This window comes from Trachemys scripta, chromosome 14 (assembly GCF_013100865.1).
Source record: "Trachemys scripta elegans isolate TJP31775 chromosome 14, CAS_Tse_1.0, whole genome shotgun sequence".
NCBI lineage: Eukaryota > Metazoa > Chordata > Testudines > Emydidae > Trachemys > Trachemys scripta.
In genome coordinates this window covers 18,003,257-18,024,987 of record NC_048311.1, presented here as the reverse complement: position 1 = coordinate 18,024,987, position 21,731 = coordinate 18,003,257, and the positions used below count along the sequence as shown (strand labels likewise).

The 21,731-nt window shown below is 45.3% G+C and overlaps 1 protein-coding gene across 3 annotated transcripts in view; it reads left to right on the top strand.

The window, feature by feature from the left end:
• The window catches only part of SEC14L1 (SEC14 like lipid binding 1), a 111,483-nt gene that overhangs the window by 23,306 nt on the left and 66,446 nt on the right, over nucleotides 1-21,731 (top strand). The window contains exon 1 of one of the 3 annotated variants that reach the window (XM_034790531.1): nucleotides 21,426-21,549. The exons of the other annotated variants lie outside the window; for them this stretch is intronic. The gene's annotated coding sequence lies outside the window, so the exon portion shown is untranslated. Of the gene's footprint in view, nucleotides 1-21,425; nucleotides 21,550-21,731 lie in introns of those variants that run through there. 3 annotated transcript variants of the gene reach the window in all.

Sequence of the window (21,731 nt, the reverse complement as noted above, 5' to 3'; positions counted from 1 at the left end):
CATGCTGACAAGTATGATCTCATTGTTTCCCTGCGCTCCCCTGCCTCATCTGCTGTATCCATCGATTCTCATTTTATACTTTAGATTGTCAGCTCTTCAGCGTGGGGGTCATCTCTTTGTTGTGTGTTTGTACAGCGCCTAGCACAGTGAGGCTCTAAGCTGTGGATGGGGTCCCAAGTAATCACTATAATCAGATTGTGCCACCCTCAGGTGAAGTCTCATCCTATTCCTGGGTCCCATAAGTGACATTGTGATTGTGGTTTGCAAACTGCCAAACTTTGCATTGGAGGAAGAGGAAATTTATGTACCTGCCACTCTGATTTGCATAGGAATTAAGAGGGTGAAGATTGCAGGCTGCAGCCCGGCCCTTCCATTCATGTAAACAGCTAATGAGCAGCTTGCCTTCACCCTTTCCTGCCACTGTCCCTACCTACTTTAATGGCTGCCAAACACTAACCATAGGGGAGATCTGTTAGCCTTTCCTGGATTTGAATGCAGCCAATTAAAATAAATGTTACAAACTTGAGACTTTTCCCATAGAGTGGCTGGAGCACAGAGTTCCCAATCCCTGCTCTAGGGATTCAGCCTGTAGTGGCGGGTACTTAAACTTCCCACTGCTTTAATGAGCCTCTGTGGTTGGCCTGGTGTGGCAGTGCTGCTCACCTCCCCTTCAGTGGTGCCTGCCATTGGCTGAGGTGGGATGCTGTCATAATGGCGAGAAGTGCATAGATAATGGAGGTGGCAGGAACTGACTGAAGTCTTGAATAAGTTCACTGGAGCCAGAGGTATGAAGTCACTAGAGCTGCACCAATTCATCTCGGGTAAGTTTGGCCCCTGTTCTGGCAAACTGACTTAGTTGCCAAAAAGTTTGGGAACCACCAGCCCCTGCCTCTGGTTCAGGCAAAACATTTCTATTTTTCAAGTAAAGAAACTGCCAAATCAGATACTAATGGCTGGGTAGAATTTACCCAGCCTACCAACCAGAGCCCCAGCCCCAGCCCTAGCCCTAGCTGACATTAGCTTCAGCAACCCACAATCTTCCCCCAAGTCTTTGGAAACTTTAGCCTCCAGCTGTCAGGTCTCCTAGCCTCAGTGGCTGGGAGGCAGTGGAGAGAAATGTCCTGCTTCAGGTGAAGAGAGAGAGAGATGGGTCCTTTAAGCAATAGCTTCTCCTAGACTAGAGGGCCGCCCAAATCAGGGAATGGCCTTGGAGACCTGGATATGAATGATACCTCCACACACACCCAGTGGCGGATTATTTCCCGGCCTAGGGGCAGCAAAATTATTAATTGCCACTCTGGCCCCGCCCTGACTCCGCCCTTTTCCCACCCCCATTCCAACCCCCTCCTCAAAGTCCCCACCCCAACTCTGCCCCCTCCCTTCCCCTATTGGATCCCTTCCTCAAATCCCCGCCCCTGGCCCCGCCTCTTCCCCCAGCATTTGGCGTTCCCCCTCCTCCCCCTCCGTGCCCCGCGAAACAGTTGTTTCACGGCACAAGCACTGGGAGGGGAGAGAAATGGGACGCTGCGGCACGCTTGCAGAGGAGGCGGAGTTGAGCTGGAGCAGGGGGGCAGGGCGCGGAGGGGAGCTTCTGCCCCTGAAAATTTGCCACCCTAGGCCTAGGCCTTGTCAGCCTAGGCAATAATACGGCACTGCAAACACCCCTCTTACTTTGTCTACTAAACTCACTGTCAAGGCTCCTTCCCCACTCTGAACTTTAGGGTACAAATGTGGGGGCCTGCATGGAAACTTCTAAGCTTAACTACCAGCTTAGATCTGGTCTGCTGCCACCACTCCCAATGTGCTAATTCCTTTCCCTGGGTAGCCTTGAGAGACTCTTCACCAATTCCCTAGTGAATACAGATCCAAACCCCTTGGATCGTAAAACAAGGAGAAATTAACCATCCCCCCTCCTTTCTCCCACCAACTTCTGGTGGATCAAGATCCAACCCCCTTGGATCTAAAAACAAGGAAAAATCAATCAGGTTCTTAAAAAGAAGGCTTTTAATTAAAGAAAAAGGTAAAAATCATCTCTGTAAAATCAGGATGGAAAATAACTTTACAGGGTAATCAAACTTAAAGAGCTCAGAGGACCCCCCTCTAGCCTTAGGTTCAAAGTTACAGCAAACAGAGGTAAACACCCTAGCAAAAGGTACATTTACAAGTTGAGAAAACAAAGCTAAAACTAACACGCCTTGCCTGGCTGTACTTACAAGTTTGAAATATGAGAGACTTGTTCAGAAAGATTGGGAGAGCATGGATTGATGTCTGGTCCCTCTGAGTCCCAAGAGCGAACTCTCCCCAAAACAAAAACAAAGAGCACAAACAAAAGCCTTCCCCCCCACCAAGATTTGAAAGTATCTTGTCCCCTTATTGGTCCTTTGGGTTAGGTGTCAGCCAGTTTACCTGAGCTTCTTAACCCTTTACAGGTAAAAGGATTTTGGTGTGTCTGGCCCGGAGGGATTATAGTATGGTACCCAGGAGGGCTGTTACCCTTCCCTTTATAGTTATGACACTCCCCTATTTGCCTCCCAATACTACAATAAATAGGAGCCTTTCAGTAGCGCCTTCTGCTAACTGTAATGAAATACTTACACTGACTGGCATGCTAGGTGGCAGGCAGTGAGCAGCTCTGCAACCAGGGGATGGGCTAATGCCACTGATCATAAAATAAATAGTATCAGCACAAGTGCCATGCTTAGGAGCAGGAAAGGGGTTCTGTGAATTTTACCAGAGTTCCTTTGTAAAATTTCACCATCAGCTGAGGGGAGTGATTACTGAGAAATTACCCTGGTCAGAGACGACTTATCTTCCCTTAGAGGTTATACATGTATAAGGCCCTTCATTTTCAGTTATTACTGAAAAAATCCAGGGTTTCACAAAAGCTACTATCTGGTTTTTACTTTTTTTTTTTTTTTTTTTTTTTTTTTTTCCACCTGAATTTCAGACCACTCAAATACATGAAAATACTGATTGTTAAGAGAATCTTATATGTTGCATGAGGTAGATGTATTTATGCTAATACGTGTGTGTGTGTGTGGTGTGTGTGTGTATGTACTGTTAATTTACAGTTCATGAAATTAACTGTAGCATTAAACTGCTTTTACTTTCAATATTCTTACTTTTCTGTTTTCCTATCCTCCCCTATTAACCCTGATAGTTACCCAGAAAACTGAAGTTAATTTTTTACACTGATTTTTTTTTTGCCCATTTTCTAAATTTTGCAATAAACACTGATCAATCCCTGGGAAATGTTAAATAAAATAAAACCTGAAAATGAAGGGCCTTGTAAATCTATCTATGAGGAGCAATGCTTGCCTTTCAAATGGGCTGTCAGGTATTTAAGAAGTGCCGTGGGAGAGATTACCAGTGCTACCCTAGTATGGGTCTGTCTACACTTGGAGCTAAGGGTGTGAGTCCCAGCATGTGCAGACAGACTCGAGCTACCTGTCTTTGAGCTACCCTGTCATTTTTAGCAAGCTGCTGCAAATTTGTCTATGCAAGCTGGGACTCGCACCCCTAGCTCCAAGTGTAAACACATCCTACGGAAGGGTGCACACAACTAGGAGGATCTCACATGTGTACAGGCTACAGTAGGGCTCTTACGTGCACATACAAAACCATAGCGAGAACACACACAACCATAGGGCTGCAGAAATGCGCCCTTACCTGTATCTGAAGATACTGACGAGTGCCAGGCTTGTACCATGCTTTAACATCTTCTACAGTCAGGAAGATGATGGGAGCAGGCAGGGCTGTTGCATTTTGTGAGTGGGAATCCCATGGGATCTGTCTCACTTCACCAGGGTAATAGGAATTGAAAGGGCAATTTTCTCCTTGTCTCATCAATGCGTTGCTTATACAAACTGCATAGTAGCTAAGGCCACCTGACGGATACTCAGAGCAAACAGCATCAGTGTTGCCTAGCTGGGAAGGGCACTCAGAGGTTGGGTGTCAGCTGCTAAAACTGTGGGTCTGATGCATAGTGGGGCTTCTATGTGAACCTCGAGGGCTCAGTCCTGCCATCATTCCGACATCGGGCATTCGTCCACTTCGGCTTAGCACTGTTACAGCACTCTGGCCTAGCTGCCTACATTTGTAACTTAGCAGCAGCAGAGTTCTGTGCCTCCAGATCCCTGTGCATCAACTTCAGTAGCATTAAAAAGGCTCTTGCTATTTCAATAACAAGGACAGTGAGGGCATCTTTTTGAGGCATCTGCACCTTGTGACAGCAGTGGCACTGGCAACTTTCCATGAGCTTTATGACAGCACTTCATTTGCATTCAAAATCTGTATCCAAATACAATGCACATGCCCCTGGCATTTGCCTCTATGGTGAAACCTACACTAAAGGTTAACCCTCACAGACAACTGACTATTGCAGCCACTTCAGAATATCCCTAAGGAACAGGCAGAATGGCCCCCAATGTTTGGGCTGCTGAAAGCCTTACAGCCCATCTGCACAGACTCCTGAAATCATTCAGGAGTCTGTGCAGGGGAGGAGAAACACAGCGTGTGACCTGCACTTGCAACATAGCCTCTTGCCTTGTCTGTGACCCAGACAGTCAACCCCTGCCCAAGGTATCAGTACAATTTAGTTCAACCTTTAGTTAAGGATCAGCCTCTGCTAAGAAGCTGTTTTTAGCTGCTCCCGTGAGAGCCGATTTTAGAATAAAGGTCTGGCTGTAGATAGTATCTTCCTTCAGCAGCAATAAAATCCAGCCATTACAGGATTGCATTTCTGAACTCCATGAAGTTTGGGCAACCTCAGCCTGTTAGTGCAAAACTCCCACGTCTCTCATCCCATAGGGGAGAGACAGTCTTGTTTGGGGCATGGGGAGACTGAGCCAGATGTGGGACAGAACGAGCCCTTCCAGACACAGGCTACATTTGGGTCATTTGTTTAACACGGTGCCAGGATTACACGGCAGGAGGGGCCGGTTTTATTTGCCCCACTGCAGTGTTAGGAAGGAACTGAAAGAAAATAGGGTTTTTCAACTCAGCCTATGAAATCTGCTAAGCCAGCAAGTTGGGCCTTTTCACTGAGATGTGATCAGACTTAATTTGACAGCGATTTCTTAAAATATTTAAAGAGCTGCCTGGAATAAACTGATTGCTTCCGAGTAGTGACCTAAATTCCACTAGCTGTAAACTTCATTAGAAAGTGGATTTGTGTGCGTGCCAGGAACAAGGCACTCTGTAATTTCATTGATCTGGCCAAGCCCATATGCTTTATGAATGCTTCCTTTGGCACATCGCAGCACAGGACTATCGTAGCTTTTTTGTTCAGCGGTTGTGTGTGTGGTGGGTTTGTTTTTCTCATCCCAGTAAAAATGCATGATTTGTTTACCAATTGCGCTGTGAAATAGAGGAGTCGAGCCATCCCACTGGCTGTATGGACTCTGATACAACAGCCACAAAGCAAAGGTAAATGTAGCTTCTGATCATCTTTGGCCAGCTTGAGACACTTTTCTCTCCCATCCAAGTCGCCCTCCCCCCTCTCAGGCCTAGTGTTACAGGGACATGGGAGAGGTGGCCACAGTTCTCAGACCAGCTGTCTGGTCATGCAGCTCTGAGTGCTGGCCACAAGCGGTGCCACACAGCCCTGAAAAAAGCTTCCTTTGCCTCTCCCCAGCCCAAAGGACCCCCACAATACTGTACCTCTCTACATCACTTCTAGTCTCTCAACCTAGGAAGCACAGGACTCAGTCTTGCATCCACTGGTGACTACACCTTTCTGTGACCTCTGCCAGCTTCGGCAGCATTCAGTTGGCACTTTTTTATCTAGATCTAGGCCCACGTTTTCAGAAGCAGCCTCCGATTTTTGGGTGCCTCTGTTTTGGAGCACCCAGCTCAAGACACCTCCTTGGGCCAGATTTCCAGAAGCACTGAATGCCCATAGTTCCCACTGACTTTAGCTGGAATGGTGGGTGTTCAGCACACAGGGTGCCTCACGCTGGGTATCCAAAAATGGAGGTACCTGAAGTCAGAGGCTGCTTGTGAAAATATTGGCCCAAGCTCTAGGCTATAACGTGACACCTCTCACCAGAACTAAACCCACTCAAAGTGCCCCATGCTCAGAACGGGTAAAGCATAGGCCCTAATAGCACAACGCCTTGCTGCCTGTCAATGTGTCTCACTGCTGTTCTGGACTCAGGGACCCAGCTCTAGGCGTGAGAAGATCCCATTCAGTCTTTGGATTCCCTGCTGATACTGTCAGCAAGGGTGTGGTTTTTATGCTGTGCATACCTGTGCACTGAGAGTTGTTATGGTACCCACATTTTACACAGACTTCCGAAGAGGATGATTGCTTTGTTACTACTGAGCTAGGCTGGGTTTGAACTCTCGATCTGAAAGGGAAAGGCCTTGGAGTCATCCAGCGCACTGACCAATGCAACGCCTGTGGCAGTTAGGAGATATGTCTGTGTCAAACTAGAAATTCTATTTTGTTTTGGGAATGATTGTGATCTTCCCTAGAGCATCCATTTTTGTAGCAGAGGCTCAACACTTAGTAGACAGACATGAGACAGAGACATTAAGACAGAGCAATCAAGGACCATCAGCACTGAACAGCTCTTCCCTCCAATGGGTTTTCTGCCAGCAGGGCCATTGGCTTTGAATGGCTCTTTCTTCACAGAAGTCTATAGGGGAGGCAGGAGCTGGAGCCTAGACCTTCCCCAGCATGCAGCATATATGAAAAGAGAGGACAGAGTCAGTCTTAAAAGGGGTACATTTCTAAGCAAGGGAGGCTTGTCCCTCACCATGTGCAGGAAACCAACAACTTCCAAGAAGGCAGGGAGAGCTCGGCCAAACCCAGGACTCTCAGGGGTGGTGAGCTCAGGCTGAGGGGGATGTGTTGAGGAGTTCGATGTTTTCCATAGAGCTGTACTTCTCTCTTGTGCTTTTTTAAAGAGTAAACTGCGAATGAGCAATTTCTGTGCTAAGCCTGTGCGCCTTGCTTTACAGTCACATGGTTCCTGAAGAGAGAAACTAGAAAACCAGAGCCCCCACAGCCAGCTGGACTTGAGGGGAAATATCTCTAAGCAACGGTGGGGCTTGGGAGAGCTGTATGGGTTCTAGGTGGCTGGACTGTAGGATTCCACTGCCCAAAAGGATGCCAGACACAGGGTCTGTAGCTGGGAGTGCCCAAGAGACCCAGAGCTAGGGACAGTGACCAGTCACTACCCAGGCCCAAGGGGGCTTAGAAGCACATGAGATTCAGCAGTTGGATCCAATCACAACAGAGCAGTGTCTACCCTGACAGCATGACCGGACTGGTTTATGATACTTCCCACTTCCTAATCTCACAGCTGGAGATCATATGAGGAATACCCTTTCCAGTTTAGGTTGTTGAACATAACACCCTGGTTCCTTTTATGTTGTGACTTTTTGGGTCACCTCTGCCTCCTCTTACATTCTAAACAGTGGAATATATCCACATCTATTTTGAAGACCTCCCCACTTTGAGAATTCCACCGCTCTTTGTCCTAGACACCCTTCTTAAAACAGATATCAGTCTCTGGCACAGTTGGGTTGGGGATAATGTGTTTCCTCTCTCAGCCCTGGTATATGCTTAGCAGATAAGCCTGCTCACATATACAAGTTATTATTTATATTACAGTAGCATCAACAGGGCCTGATCTAACCTGGAACCCCATTGTGCTTGGGTTATTACAAATGCAAAATAAGACAGTCCCTGACATGAAAACTTTGTTCTCTGAATAAGTTGGTTGGTGTGACTGGTCTCTGTACAAATGACATACAGCCTTGCAAAATTCTATTCAGCTGGGGCCAATAACTCATTTTGCCAAGGAGGGGATAAAATGTCATTAATTGCTTCAGTCTCCTCATGAAGGACAGACTAGCAGATTTATGCTGGGGCTGGTAAATTTTCAGGAGAGATTTTTCAAGGCAGAATCAAAGGGAAAATACCAAAGCAACAGCTTTTTGTGCTGACTGTCTCATCTCCCCACTCAGAAGCCCAACATGAGTTTTATTTGGCTTCTCTGATTCCTGGCACAAAGGAGCCTCAGGTGCAGCAAATCTGGGCGGCTATCCCCTCCCCCATGTGTATCCTTCTGAAAGGAGCTACAAATTAAAGACAAAGCAAATGCAAATGGGATAACACAGCTCCTCTTGGAGGTAAATTGGCCTCCTCCTTCTCCCAGTAAAGTCCCACGTGATTGGACTACGAGAGGCACTGCTTTGCCTTATCAATATTATGACAATTAATTTTCATAAGCAAAGGAGGAAACCAGCACTTGAATAAAGAGCTGTGCTGCTGCCATATGGGTCTGTGTTAAACTAATACACCGGATATGGAGCCCGCAGGTGCCCAGGCAATGATTAAATTAATTTTCCATAAATCTGAGCAGTTTTACTAGTTCTTTACCCTCCCCTTGCCTCTAACATGGTTATTGTTGTTTTATTATTTGCTGCAAGCTTGCAATAAACTCCTGCTAATTTCCTTTTGGCTGGATGTTTGCCGGAGGGGCACCCAGTATAACCCCATGTTGCCAGGATATCTTGCACCGTTTAATCTCTGGCTGTCAGGTGGCTTCGTCTTGCCAGCCATGAGCAAAAGAGCACCCTTTGTTTCTACTCCCACGTCCTACCTCCAATCTCTGAAGGCCTGGGGCTAGGAAAGTCCTGTTTGTACCGCTTAACCTCTGGGGATGCTGTGCCCAGATGGGAGGGGACTCACAAAAGGCGCTCAAGTGCTTAGAGTGTTTCCAATGAGAATACTCCTGCCTGGCAAAACAACTTTGATTGCAGAAAATGCAGAAGGGGGATGAGGCTGTTTGGCTTATTTACATCTTGGTTCTAGAAGTGGGACAGTGCATTAAACGCTCTTTAAAGGAAGACAAATGGTCCCTCTCCCTTCTACCTGTAACTTTGATGGCTCAGGGATTCTGTGACCTGGCTGCTGTGTAAACTGTGGGATTCTACTCTCCTGTGATGGGTATATAGGCTCCGGGATTATAGCCTGCCTGGGACTAGCTATTGTGCAGGCTTTGGGATCCCATCCTTCTCTCTGTGACCTGACTCAAATCAAGTTGTTAGTCTAATCTAACTTCTACTATGTGCACTCAGAATTCACTGCAGGTGCACTCATTTGCACCCCTTCGCCCCTCAACCGGTCATGCTGTAACCTGGCTGAAAATGTCTCCCTAAGTGTAACATACCAAAATATAATCAAAGCAGCAATTTTCTTCAAAAATGTGATCTCTTTAGTATAGCGTGTATCTCTTTCCTTAGCCCATCTAATCTTTGCCAACAGAACTAAAGATGGGGGAGGATTTTTTTCTATATTTAGCTTTCGAGAAATTGCTATAACTAATCGGATTAAGGATACTCTGCTCTCTTTATTTTATCTCCCCCACTCAAGTCCTTGTCATGTGACTATAGGCTGCAGTTCTCCATCTCTCAGCCTTTTCTGTTTTTTTTTTCCCCATGGAGTCGATTAATAATCTCAAAGAACAACATCTACAGCTGTTTCGTTTGCAGCTGCTGGGCATGGAGACTAATTACTGGCCCTCGGAACCTCTGTCACCCTACTTTGCATGTAAAAGTGCCGATGAATCGGAACTGGCTGAGGAGATGGTTATGCCTCCTGCAAGAATAAAAGGAATGTGATTTGGGTAGTTATTTTTAGCCTTTTCAAATGAAATGTAAAAAGGCCCTTGGGCATCTTTTGTCCTTATAAATCTGAGCATATCCATGATATGGTTCGCATGGTACATTGCACCAACTTTTTGCAGTTAGTTAATCTAAATTTGTGTCTTGCAAAATCAGGGGGAATGATTTAGCAATGCATTAACCGGGAAGGGTTTATATTAAAACAGTGTAAGTGAAATCTTTAGATGGGGGCTTGTAAAAAGCAAGACTCTCTACATCATACTTAGCCAGTTTTTAAGGCACTTCTAAGAATGTTCTACCATTCTCCGAGCAGTAGATCATCCTTTGTTTAACACACACACACACTCTCTCTCTCTCTCTCTCTCACTCAAGTCAGGTAGGACTTTGTATCATGGTTCTGGTAGGTCCAAACAACCACAAATATTGGAAAGGTTTGGATCTGGATCCAGGTCTCAGATTACCAGCACAAGCCCATCACGGCTTTCTGTATCTGCCTAAGAAGTTCTAAGAATGGCCACACTGGGTTCTGCTCAGGGTCCATCTAGCCCAGTATCCTGTTTCTGACAGTGGCCAGTGGCAAATACTTCAGAGGGAATGAACAGAAGAGGGCCAACAATCCCTGATCCATCCCCTGTTGTCAAGTCCCAGCTTCTGGCAGTCAGAGGTTTAGGGACACCTAGAGCATGGAGTTGCATCCCTGGCCATCTTGGCTAATAGCCATTGATGGACCTATCCTCCATGAACTTATCTAAATCTTTTTTGAACCCACTTATAGTCTTGGCCTTCACAACATGCCCAGGCAACAAGTGCCATAGGTTAACTGTGCGTTGTGTGAAGAAATACTTCCTTTTGATTGTTTTAAACCTGTTGCTTATTAATTTCATTGGCTATCCTGTAGTTCTTGTGTTATGTGAAGGAGTAAATAACACTTCCTCATTCACTTTCTCCCCAACATTCATCATTTTATAGACCTCTATCATATCCCCCCTTGGTCATCTCTTTTCTAAGCTGACCAGTGCTAGTCTTTTTCATCTCTCCTCATATGGAAACTGTTCCATACCTCTAGTCATTTTTGTTGCTCTTCTCTGTACCTTTTCCAGTTCTAATAAACCTTTTTTGAGATGGGACTATGACACTGGTGGACCAGGTGCTAGCTTATGGCAAGGCCCCACGCCTCACTGAACATTTACAAATGCATAGCTGAAAACCTGTCTTGCTTACCTATGTGTTTAGTATTATCAAAATAGGTATTAGATGTTATGTTGATAAGAATGTGTTTAGGGTTTTTTTTTTTTTATCATGCTTGTAGGAGGCTGCATGTATTAATCTCACTTATAACCTCTATAGCCCATGGTATAAAGTTACATTATTTGCATTGTAAACCTCTGTAACTGGGTAACTCACCAAACAGGAAAAGAAGCATTAATTAAGGTAAAGTGCTCATCCTGCATACAAGATAGCCCATTGGTGGCAGATGAGGTATTGTGTAGCATCAAAGGACAGAGGCCCTGCTGATTGCATTCCTAACTCCCTCCAGAAAGGAGAGACATACACATGAATTCATCTCATCAGTTTGGATTCTGGAGTGGAGGGGATAAAAATCCCTGACAAGGAGAAACTGCGTCTCTTTCATGCTGTCTGGACTTTGAGGGGCAACAATTCCTAAACATAAGCAAAGAGATCCCCATGCTGCTTGGCATGGGTTAGCTATGAAAGGCATTTTGAATCGATAGATTTCTACATCTCTGTCCCCTTTTGAGTTACAGACTGACACTCATTTGTGTTAGATATGCTTGCTTTAACCTGTAAATAATGCTATTATTCCTTTTTCCTAATAAAAATTTAGTTAGTTTATTACAGGATTGGCTAAAAGCATTGTTTTGGTGTGTGGTCTAAGTGCAATTGATCTGGGGCAAGTAGCTGGTCCCTTGGGATTGGAAGAAACCTGAATATTTTCAAGTATCAGAGGGTAGCCATGGTAGTCTGTATCCAGAAAAACAACGAGGAGTCCAGTGGCACCTACCACAGGACAGGCCCAATAAGGAAAATAACAAAACACAACTGGCCATTACATAGAGTCCCCAGCTGAAACCTCTCCAGCACATTATCAATGATCTACAACCTATCCTGGAAAATGATCCCTCACTCTCACAGACCTTGGGAGGTAGGCCAGTCCTCACTTACAGACAGCCCCCCCAACCTGAAGCAAATACTCACCAGCAACTACACACCACACCACAGAAACACTAACCCAGGAACCAATCCCTGTAACAAACCCTGTTGCCTACTCTGTCCCCATATCTACTCTAGCCACACCATCATAGGACCCAACCACGTCAGCCACACCATCAGGGGCTCATTCACCTGCACATCTATTGATGTGATATATGCCATCATGTGCCAGCGATGCCCCTCTGCCATGTATATTGGCCAAACTGGACAGTCTCTAAGTAAAAGAATAAATGGACACAAATCAGACATCAGGAACGGTAACATACAAAAGCCAGTAGGAGAACACTTCAATCCCCCTGGACATTCAACAACAGATTTAAAAGTAGCCATCCAGCAACAAAAAAACTTCAAAAACAGACTTCAAAGAGAAACTGCAGAACTACAATTAATTTGCAAACTTAACACCATTAATTTGGGCTTGAATAGGGACTGGGAGTAGCTGGCTCACCACAAAAGCAATTTTCCCTCTCTTGCTATTGACACCTCCTCATCAATTATTGGGAGTGGACCACATCCACCCTGACTGAATTGGCCTTGTCAACACTGGTTCTCCACTTGTAAGGTAACTCCCTTCTCTTCATGTGCCATTATATATATGCCTGTATCTGTAATTTTCACTCCATGCATCTGAAGAAGTGTTTTTTTACCCACAAAAGCTTATGCCCAAATAAATCTGTTAGTCTTTAAGGTGACACTGGACTCCTGAATATTTTGTGATTTTTGGTGTAAGTAGGGTGACCAGATGTCTCGATTTTATAGGGACTGTCCTGATTTTGCGATCTTTTTCTTATATTGGCTCCTATTACCCCCCACCCCCTGTCCCAATTTTTAACACTTGCTGTCTGGTCGCCCTAGGTGAAAGTCACCATATATCACATAGTCCAACTTGTCTGGGTGGCAAGATACACTGGAGTGCCCAAGGGGACTGTCTGTGACTCCATGGTAAGACTGTTACAATAATCTAGGAGTTCACATTTGTTACTGGGTTGGTGAAATGTAATTCTAGAATTTACAACCAGTTTGGGATGTCTGCCCTGCTTTTTGATAGTCTGCCCTGAAGTTGATACTCTCAGCCATGAGCCATTGCAGACAGTGTGACAAGAGCAGCCAGAACTGTATGCAGCATTCAACATGTAGGTGCACCATGGATTTATATAGTGGCATTATGATATTTTCTGTTTTATCTCTCCCTTTCTTGATGCTTCCTAACCTTCTGTTAGCTTTGTTGACTGCCACTGTACACTGAGTAGATGTTTTCAGAGAACTATCCACAATGACTCCAAGCTCTCTTGAGTGGGAGAACAGCTATTTCCGAAACCCATCATTTTGTATGTGTAGTTGGGATTATGTTTTCCAATGTGTATTTCTTTACATTTATCAATATTGAATTTCATCTACTATTTTCTTGTCCAGCCATCCAGTCTTGTGAGAGCCTTTGTAACTCTTCGCAGTCAGCTTTGGACTTAACTAGCTTGAATAATTTAGTATTGTCTGCAAACTTCGCCACTTTACTGTTCACCTTCTTTTCCAGATCATTTATGAAATGTGGAACAGTGCTGGTCCCCAGTACAGATCTTTGGGGGACCCTGCCATTTACCTCTCTCCATTGTAAAAACTGGCCATTTATTCCTACCATTTGTTTCCTATCTTTTTTAACCAGTTACTGATCAATGAGAGGATCATCCCTCTTATCCCATGACTGCTTACTTTGCTTAAGAGCCTTTGGTCACATTCAAGTTCCTACCCTTATAGGTGTGAACATAATAAAAACCTTCATTGCAAATTGGACACTTTGTTGACAGCCATAGTAGAGAGACCAAGGACTGAATAGACCATAGTTGCTAAATATATTCTCTCTTGTCTCTAGAGAAATGGGGCCAAGTTTTCTGTGGGTGTAACTTCAATGGAGTTATGTCAACACTTACTTTGTCTTAATTTCTCTAGAGATGAGAAGATGCGTTCAATCCTTAACCAGTAAGGAAGCCAAATTGCAATGTTAGTTTTTATATGAGGCGCGGTAAGCAAAATAGTTACACAAGCAGAAAATTTGGCCCATGATCTCCAGATCAAAGCTGAGGAATGTTGTTGCTGTGGTGGTTGTGGACAAATTTGCAGAGCTGCTTCCCATGCTGTATCAGATCTGTGGGTGAAGAGAGAAATACAGTTTCCAGTGCCCTCTGTGTAGCCCCTTTCATTAACATTAAACTCATTGAGTCTGCAATGGAGAAAATTAAATGGGATGAACATCTGCCCCAAATTATGCTTTCTATTCAGGCTGCTGCTTCTGCAAGTGTGTTACATTCTTAATGTGTCTTGCTTCCATCGTTTAGTCTCTAAAATGCAGGCACTCCTATGGAGCACAATGAGGTTTCCTTTACCTAATGAAGACAAATTAAAGCAGACTGAGCGTGTATATCAAAAAATGGGATTGCCTTGGGTACAAGACTAGAATTAATGTGAACAGTTCTGCTGATCACAAACTAGGAGCATTTATTCCCAGTGGCTTGGGAACAGCATCGTGAAACTTATGTTTCTAAAGAGATTGTTGGATGAAAGTTGCTAACAAAGGCCTGGTCTACATACAGCATTCCTCTAACTATATTTACCAGCATAACTATTTTGGTTCAGAATATGACTCTTTTTTTTTAAATGAAATAGTTATACAGAGGCAACTCCTAGTGTGGATGCAATTATACCAGTATAAAGGTGCTGTCTACTGGTATAACCTATTTCCCTCCTTGTATGGGAATAAGCTATGCAGCTATGAGCACCTTTACAGCGGTATAACTGTGCCTGCCCAAGAGTAGACAACCTCTACAGGCTCAATCCAGCTCCTTGGAAGTCAATGAAAAGGCTCCCATTGACTTTAGGGGGAGGTGGATTGGGACCTACATGCAAAGAAACTGACTGTCGAATAGTTGGATTTTACTGGTAATTTTTAATATCGCACATTATTTATTCTATTAATGTGAAGGGATTGTTGTTTATTACTATGTCTATGCTATTATAAAAATGCATGACACTTTACAGGCAAATAGGGATGATATCTACACCCTGAATAGCTTACAACGTCAGAGCCTGATTTAATGCCAATTGAAGTCCATGAGAGTCTTTCTACTGACTTCAGTGGGTGTTTGGATTGGGTCCTAAGGTCCTGATCCAGCAATGTGCTCCCCCAGCATTGGCCCTTATGCCTTCGTGCAATCCCATTAATTTCTTCTTTTCCATACCCACAAACCCAGCTACTAAGAGGGACATCAAACAGCCTTTTGGGTTTATTTTGAAAGAATCTTAGTTGAGCTTTGCATTTTCTTAACCACTTAATCAAGAATCATGTTTTTCAAATGACTGACAAGTGTAATTTGCTAGTTTATTAGACAAAGGCAGCCCCTGAGTCACTCTCTGAACCGAGGACTGGATGGCCCAGTGACTAGTAATTGGCGTTTCACCTCTAGGTAACCGGTTGTCACCCCAGGTCAGTTTTTGTCATCTGATGGCTGTTCATGCATGTAGGTGAACTGACTTGGATAGCTGAGAGCAGTTTCCAGGGATAGCACTCTCACATCATTAACCCACCACCAAGCCTGGCACTAACTGGCGCCTTTTTTGGCAGTCTCAGTATAGATGCCAAGAACTAAAGTGCACAGAAAGTGAACTACCTTCTCTCCCCTAGAGTGTGTCCCTTCAGTTCAATACAAATGCACATTGGTGGAGCAGTGAGGTGAAATTTATGAAGTCTCTTCCAAGGAACTACTGGATAGATTTTCAAAGGCATTTAGGTCTCTGTTGGTGCAGGTATGTCCAAAAGCACTTAAGAAAGTTAAGTGCCTGTGTCCCATTCAAATCAATAGGAAATCCCACTGTGCACCTTCCTGCCTCTTTAGGCACCTAAATATCCTTGAAAATCTGGCCCTACCTGCTTTTGTGGGAAATCAGAGCCTGATTCTCATCTCAGTTACAACAGCTTGGTGCTGGTGTAATTGCATTGATTTGAATGGGGCAACTCCTGAGTTACAGTGATATGAGAGAGATCAGAGTCAGATTCTGAGGGTACATCTACCCACTGCAAAAAGAAACCCTGTGGCAGCGAGTGTCTGATCCTGGGACAGATGTCTCAGGCTTGCGCTTAGGGTGACCAGACAGGAAATGTGAAAAATCAGGACAGGGGGTGGGGGGTAATAGGAGCCTATATAAGAAAAAGACCCAAAAATCGGGACTGTCCCTATAAAATCGGGACATCTGGTCACCCTACTTGCGCTGCAGGCCTAAAATAGCAGTGTCGATGTTCCTGCTCCAGCTGGAGCCTAGGCTCTGAAATCCAACAAATCAGCTCTGAGACTCGCCACTGTGTTTTGACAGTTACTGCCAGTGTGGCATCCTCCACCAATATTAAAATCCCTATATAAGCGAAAAATCATCCTCCTTTTGCATCACAAACTCAGTGATTCTTTCCTTTCACACTGCAAAGCACGCTTGCACCAGTGTCTCACATGGATAATTGCGGGATGAAATCATATTGATTGCATCACAGATGCTGCTTATGTTAATTTCTCCATGAAGTCTGTGCTATCAGCCTCTTGAGTATTATCACAGATGGGTGAGGCAATGAATGTCAGGTCTGATGTTTAACCAAAAAATGCGCTCACCCCCTTCTCATCCTGTTTTCATTATTTACGATGCAGCAGATCCCCTCCTGCTGCACTAGCCCTGTGTGTTATGGGTGCTGACTTTAAATTCCATAGAGGAGGCACTGCATAAATGGAATAGATTTGTTACACTCACTGTGGTCACATGCTCATCCTGATTCATAAATTTCATGAATCAGAACGTGGTCCTATATGCCAATACTGGTCTGTGTAAATCTTAGCATGCTATTGGCATCTGTGCTGTGACGTAGGTCAGTGGAAGCAGAGTGCTGGCAGCTGAGCCTAACTGGCCAGCTCCCAGCTTCTGAATCAATTTTCCTATAAGTCATTTGAGAGCAAAAGCAAAAAGCATATTCCCAACTGTTAGTGACTCAGGACACCGAGACCTAAGGCTCCAGGGTGCAAGTTTCTCTAAGACTGCGATTAGCCCAGTTCTCAGTCATGTGAGTGCTGAATAAATGTTACTGTAGTTGAAGTGTTCAATGAGCTACTAGTTAGCAGCGTGATCCAATGGATCAGTGACCAGCCTAAATCTCAAATGAGCTGGGTTCTCATCTTGGCTCTGCCACAAATTCATTGTGTGACCTTAAGTGCAACATTTTATGGGCCTCAATTTCCTCCTCTGTAAAATGGGGATAATAAATACCTTCCCTGCCTTTGTACAGTACTTTAAGTTCTCCACATGAAAAGTGCTATGTTAGCACTCTCTTTCTTTCAAATCCTCCCCCAAAACTCACTTATTCCATTAAGTCTTTAAAAATTCATACACCTCCTCCAGATCATCCCATCGCAGCATGCACTTGTAGGGTATGTCTACACTGCAGTCAGGAGGGATGATTGCAGCACAAGTAGGCATACCCAAGTTAGCTTTGAGCCAACTTGCTAAAAGTAGCAGTGTAGTGGCAGCAGCATGGGCTTGTTGCCTGAGTACGTACCCAGAGTCCTGGGTGAGACTGTACACCAGCAGCTAGCCTGTGCCGCCGTCCATGCTGTGGCTACACTCCATTTTTAGCAAGCTGGCTCAATCCAAGCTAGCTCAGCTATGCCCACTCATGCTGCAATCACACCTTTCTATTGCAATACAGGTATACCCTTTATGTCTAAATTGTTTTGTCACGTCTGAACCAGAATGCTAGTTCACTTGGACACAGACCATGTCTTATTAATTGTTTGTCAATCATCATGCTCATTTTACCTGAGAGAGGAGTGCAGGATTGGGGCCTTTTTATGATTTTGGGGGCTTGAGAACTGGATTCTGTTCTCAGTTACCTCAGTGCAAATCACTTATTCCACTGACTTACCTGCAGTTACTTTTGATTTACACCAGCATATCTGAGATCAAAATCTGATACTTTGGTTTGTAGCATTTTAATTTATTTAGGGTTTAGCAATCAGAACTTGCATCTGTCTGTGATCTGTCCTGCTGAGTATTACTCACAACTTCCTTCTTTCTTGCTCTTTTAACACAACAGCAGCAAAGACACAAGTTGCTTTTCAGTGTTTAGCAAAGTATAACTGAATTATTTCCCTGACTTTGTGATTCATGATGAAAGGCAAGGACCAGGTCCATCCCTGGTGAAACTCTTGTGAACTTTTGTGGAATTATATAAAAGATTAATTTGGACTCAAGCTGTTTTATGTGCCCAGAAAATCACAGCACACTGGTCCTGGTCAATTTCACTTTAGGGTAACTATTATTTATTAATAATGTATCCTATGTCAACAATTCCCATTCTCTCAGTGAGAATATTGCCTGAAAACAGAGTAAATAACTGTTGTATAATCAGAATACATAACACTGGAGAATGTAGTCTGAGAAACACATTCACGTGATGGGGAGTGATCTTATATAACCCATACAGGGTTTAACTTCCCTCTGTGCCTAGTAAACCACATCCTTTAACTGCTGAAAACATTTGTTGTGTCGTACTTTCAATCTGTATCCTCTAGGCTTCAATCCTCCTGCTCCTTTTCTTACGCATGAAAAAGACCTTTCTTCGCAACCTTTCATAAGACACTTCAGTCTGCTGTTTCTTAATTCACATCCTTTCTAAGACTCACTTCTGTGATGCCCATAAGCAGTGAGTCAACAATCATCATAAATCATATTAATAGTAATATTTTTTTTAAACGTAGTGAGTCCTTCCTTTGTGCCTGTCTCGGTAAACTGTAGTTTCAACTGTAGTCTTCAGTGTAGGGACTGTTGATATTCTTTTATTTGTACATCACCAAACACAATGTCAGCACTTAAAGAATACATTAATAACTTCTTCCCCTTTCACCAAAGACAACGTTGTTCCTTTTTTTTTTTTTTTTTTTTTTAAAGCCACCTTAATGAAGATTTACTGCTTGTATTCTGGAATTGGGGGAATTGCACTAAAATTTAGATTACACAGAATCTAACGAGATAAAATTTCTGAGTAAAGAGGACCATACAGTGGAATCTGTATGGAGGCAAATTCTAAGAACACAAATATACTAATAGGGTTATTTTACTGGCCTTCATATCAGGAAAAGGATATTGGGTGCTAGGGTTGCCAATTTTGGTTGGATCTATTCCTGGAGATTTCATCACATGACATACTCTTTAATTAAAAATTATTCTTTAATTCTCGGAGACTCCAGGCCAATCCTGGAGGGTTGGTAACCCTATTGGGCACACAATGCCGAGGACAATCAAAAAGCCAACTAAGTCTAATAACACAGTATTGCTGGGTGACTTCACCTATGTGCACATAAAACTGGTCAAATGCTACAATGGGAAAAGGTTTAGAGAAGCAATTTCTCAACACCTTAAATAACTGCTTCTTGTAACAGCTAATATGAGAAAACATCAGAGGAGAGGCTATTACTGACTTAGTCCTAAGTACCGCACAGGTTGGTTAAAAAAATAACTATAGTTTAATCCCTAATTAATCGTGATCAAAATATAATTAAGTTCAGTGTCCTCAGGAAAGGAATTGTACCAAAAATATTACTGTGGCACTTCAGAAAGAGGGATTTCAAAAATATGAGGAAGCTAGTCAAAAAGGCCCTTATGTCCAAAATGAGGAAATTAAGATCCTTGAACAGCATGGAGGTCATGTAACCATCCCATAATAGAATTCCAGGGGGCATACACAGAATCTGGCCCCTAATTTCTAAGTTATTATTGTAAAGCACTTTAGGATACCCTGAGTGGAAAAACCAGTACAGAAAACCAAATTGTATTTCTTGCTCTGGGGACGTTACAGATTATATGGTTATCATTATAAACGTGTAGTAAGACAGCTCTCTCCCAGCGATCCACATCTGCAGAGCATCCCAGCCTCAGTAATTGCTGGCTGAATAAAGATTGAACAGCTAATCAAAGCCAGGGAAAGATGAGTGCTATTGGAATGATTGGGGGGAGGGGTGAATAGTGTGTGCCCTCTATAAATGGGAGAGCATCCATACTGTAATCAATTTACTATTGGTGGCAAATCAGCCTTCATGGAATTTTATGTTGATAACATCAGGAAACCGAAAGTCAGAGGAGAGTTTTATTCCAGATTCATTTTATTATGAGTGGAGATACCAGGAGAGGATGGCTAGGTGGTCTAAGAGTCAGGGTTTAACACTAATCAGGGGCGGCTCTATGTATTTTGCTGCCCCAAGCACCGCAGTCAGGCGGCCTTCGTTGGCATGCCTGCGGGAGATCTGCTGGTAACGCGGATTCGGCAGCATGCCTGCGGGAGGTCCACCGGTCCCGCACCTTCAGCGTTCCCAACACCGAATTGCCACCAAAACCGCAGGACTGGCAGACCTCCCGCAGGCATGCCGCCGAAGGCTGCCTGACTGCTGCCCTCACAACGACCGGCAGGCCGCCCCCTGCGGCTTGCCGCCCCAGATACGCGCTTGGTGCGCTGGTGCCGCCCCTGACACTAATACATTTATTTTTCAGTTGAAATAATGTCTTAGGCCTGAGTCTTGCAAGGAAGCAGGGCCAGTGTTTGCAGGCAGGGGCCAGGGCAGCGCGCAGAGCCACCTGCCCTCAGATATGCTGCCACTTCCGGGAGCCAGCCGGCTGGAGCCTATACCCCGAACCCCCTCCCGCATCCCCACCCGCTGCCCCAGCCCCCTCCAGCACCCAAACTCCCTCCGAGCCTGAACCCCCTCCTGCACCCCAACCTCGTGCCCCAGACCTGAGCCCCCTCCCGCACCCAAACTCCCTCCCAGAACCTGTACCCCGAACTCCCTCCCGCACTCCAACCCCCTACCCCAGGCTCAGCTTGGAGCCCTCCTACACTCCAAACCCCTCAGGGGTGGGGCAAGGGTGTTTGGGTTTGCGCGATTAAATAGTTGGCAACCCTAGATGAAACTTGGGGGTGCAAGACCAATCAGACTCCTGAAAGGGGTACAGTAGTCTGGAAAAGTTCAGAGCCACTGTCCTAGGAGGATCCCCAGCCTGCCCCTCCATCTAGACAGAGCCCTTGCCAAGCTGCAGCATGTACGCCTCCCAGCCTCAGTGCAGGTGCCTGCTGCAGTCTGTGCTGGGGGTGGGACTCTCCCCTGTATTGCTGTTATTCCTAGTCTATTTACATGCTGGCTAATTATGGGGAGGGGCTGCACAGGGGCAGGCTGAGGTCGAACGACTGGAACGCCCCCTCCCGTCTAGTAGCCCAGCTCAGTGCTCCACGCTGCCAGCCTCAGGCCTGAGGGCAGGAGGGAGAGACCGCCCTCCGCCAATCATACCAGCGCATGCGCAGGATCTGACAACCGGCCAGATCGTCACTCCGCCGGGCTCCTCAACCGCGCACGCGCAAAAGTGCAAAGCCCGACAGTCCCGTGCTGTGCGTAGACGGACCTAGGATGCGCACGCGCAATACTTAACAGAGTGTGCTGTGTGCGCGTCCGCGGGCCGCGCATGCGCACGCGTTGGCAGGTGTCCAGGCCCCTCCTTTCTCCCGTCACTAGTAACAGCAGGCGGCCGCTGCCTCCTCCCCGGAACCGGCCGGCGGCGGAGCCCGGAGGCGACATGAGGCCAGAACCCAGCTGGTCTTTGTGACAGAAGGTGAGTAGGTGGCACCGACCGGCACCCCAAAGCCCCCTTCCCTGCCGCGCGCCTCCCCCCTTTTCCGACCTGTCCCCGCCTGTTCCCCCTCATCCCTTCCCCTGCGCCCTCCGTGCCCCCCTCCGACCCCTCTCCCGTGTCCCCCCCGCGTCCCTCCCCCTCCCCTCCGACCCCCCTCCCGT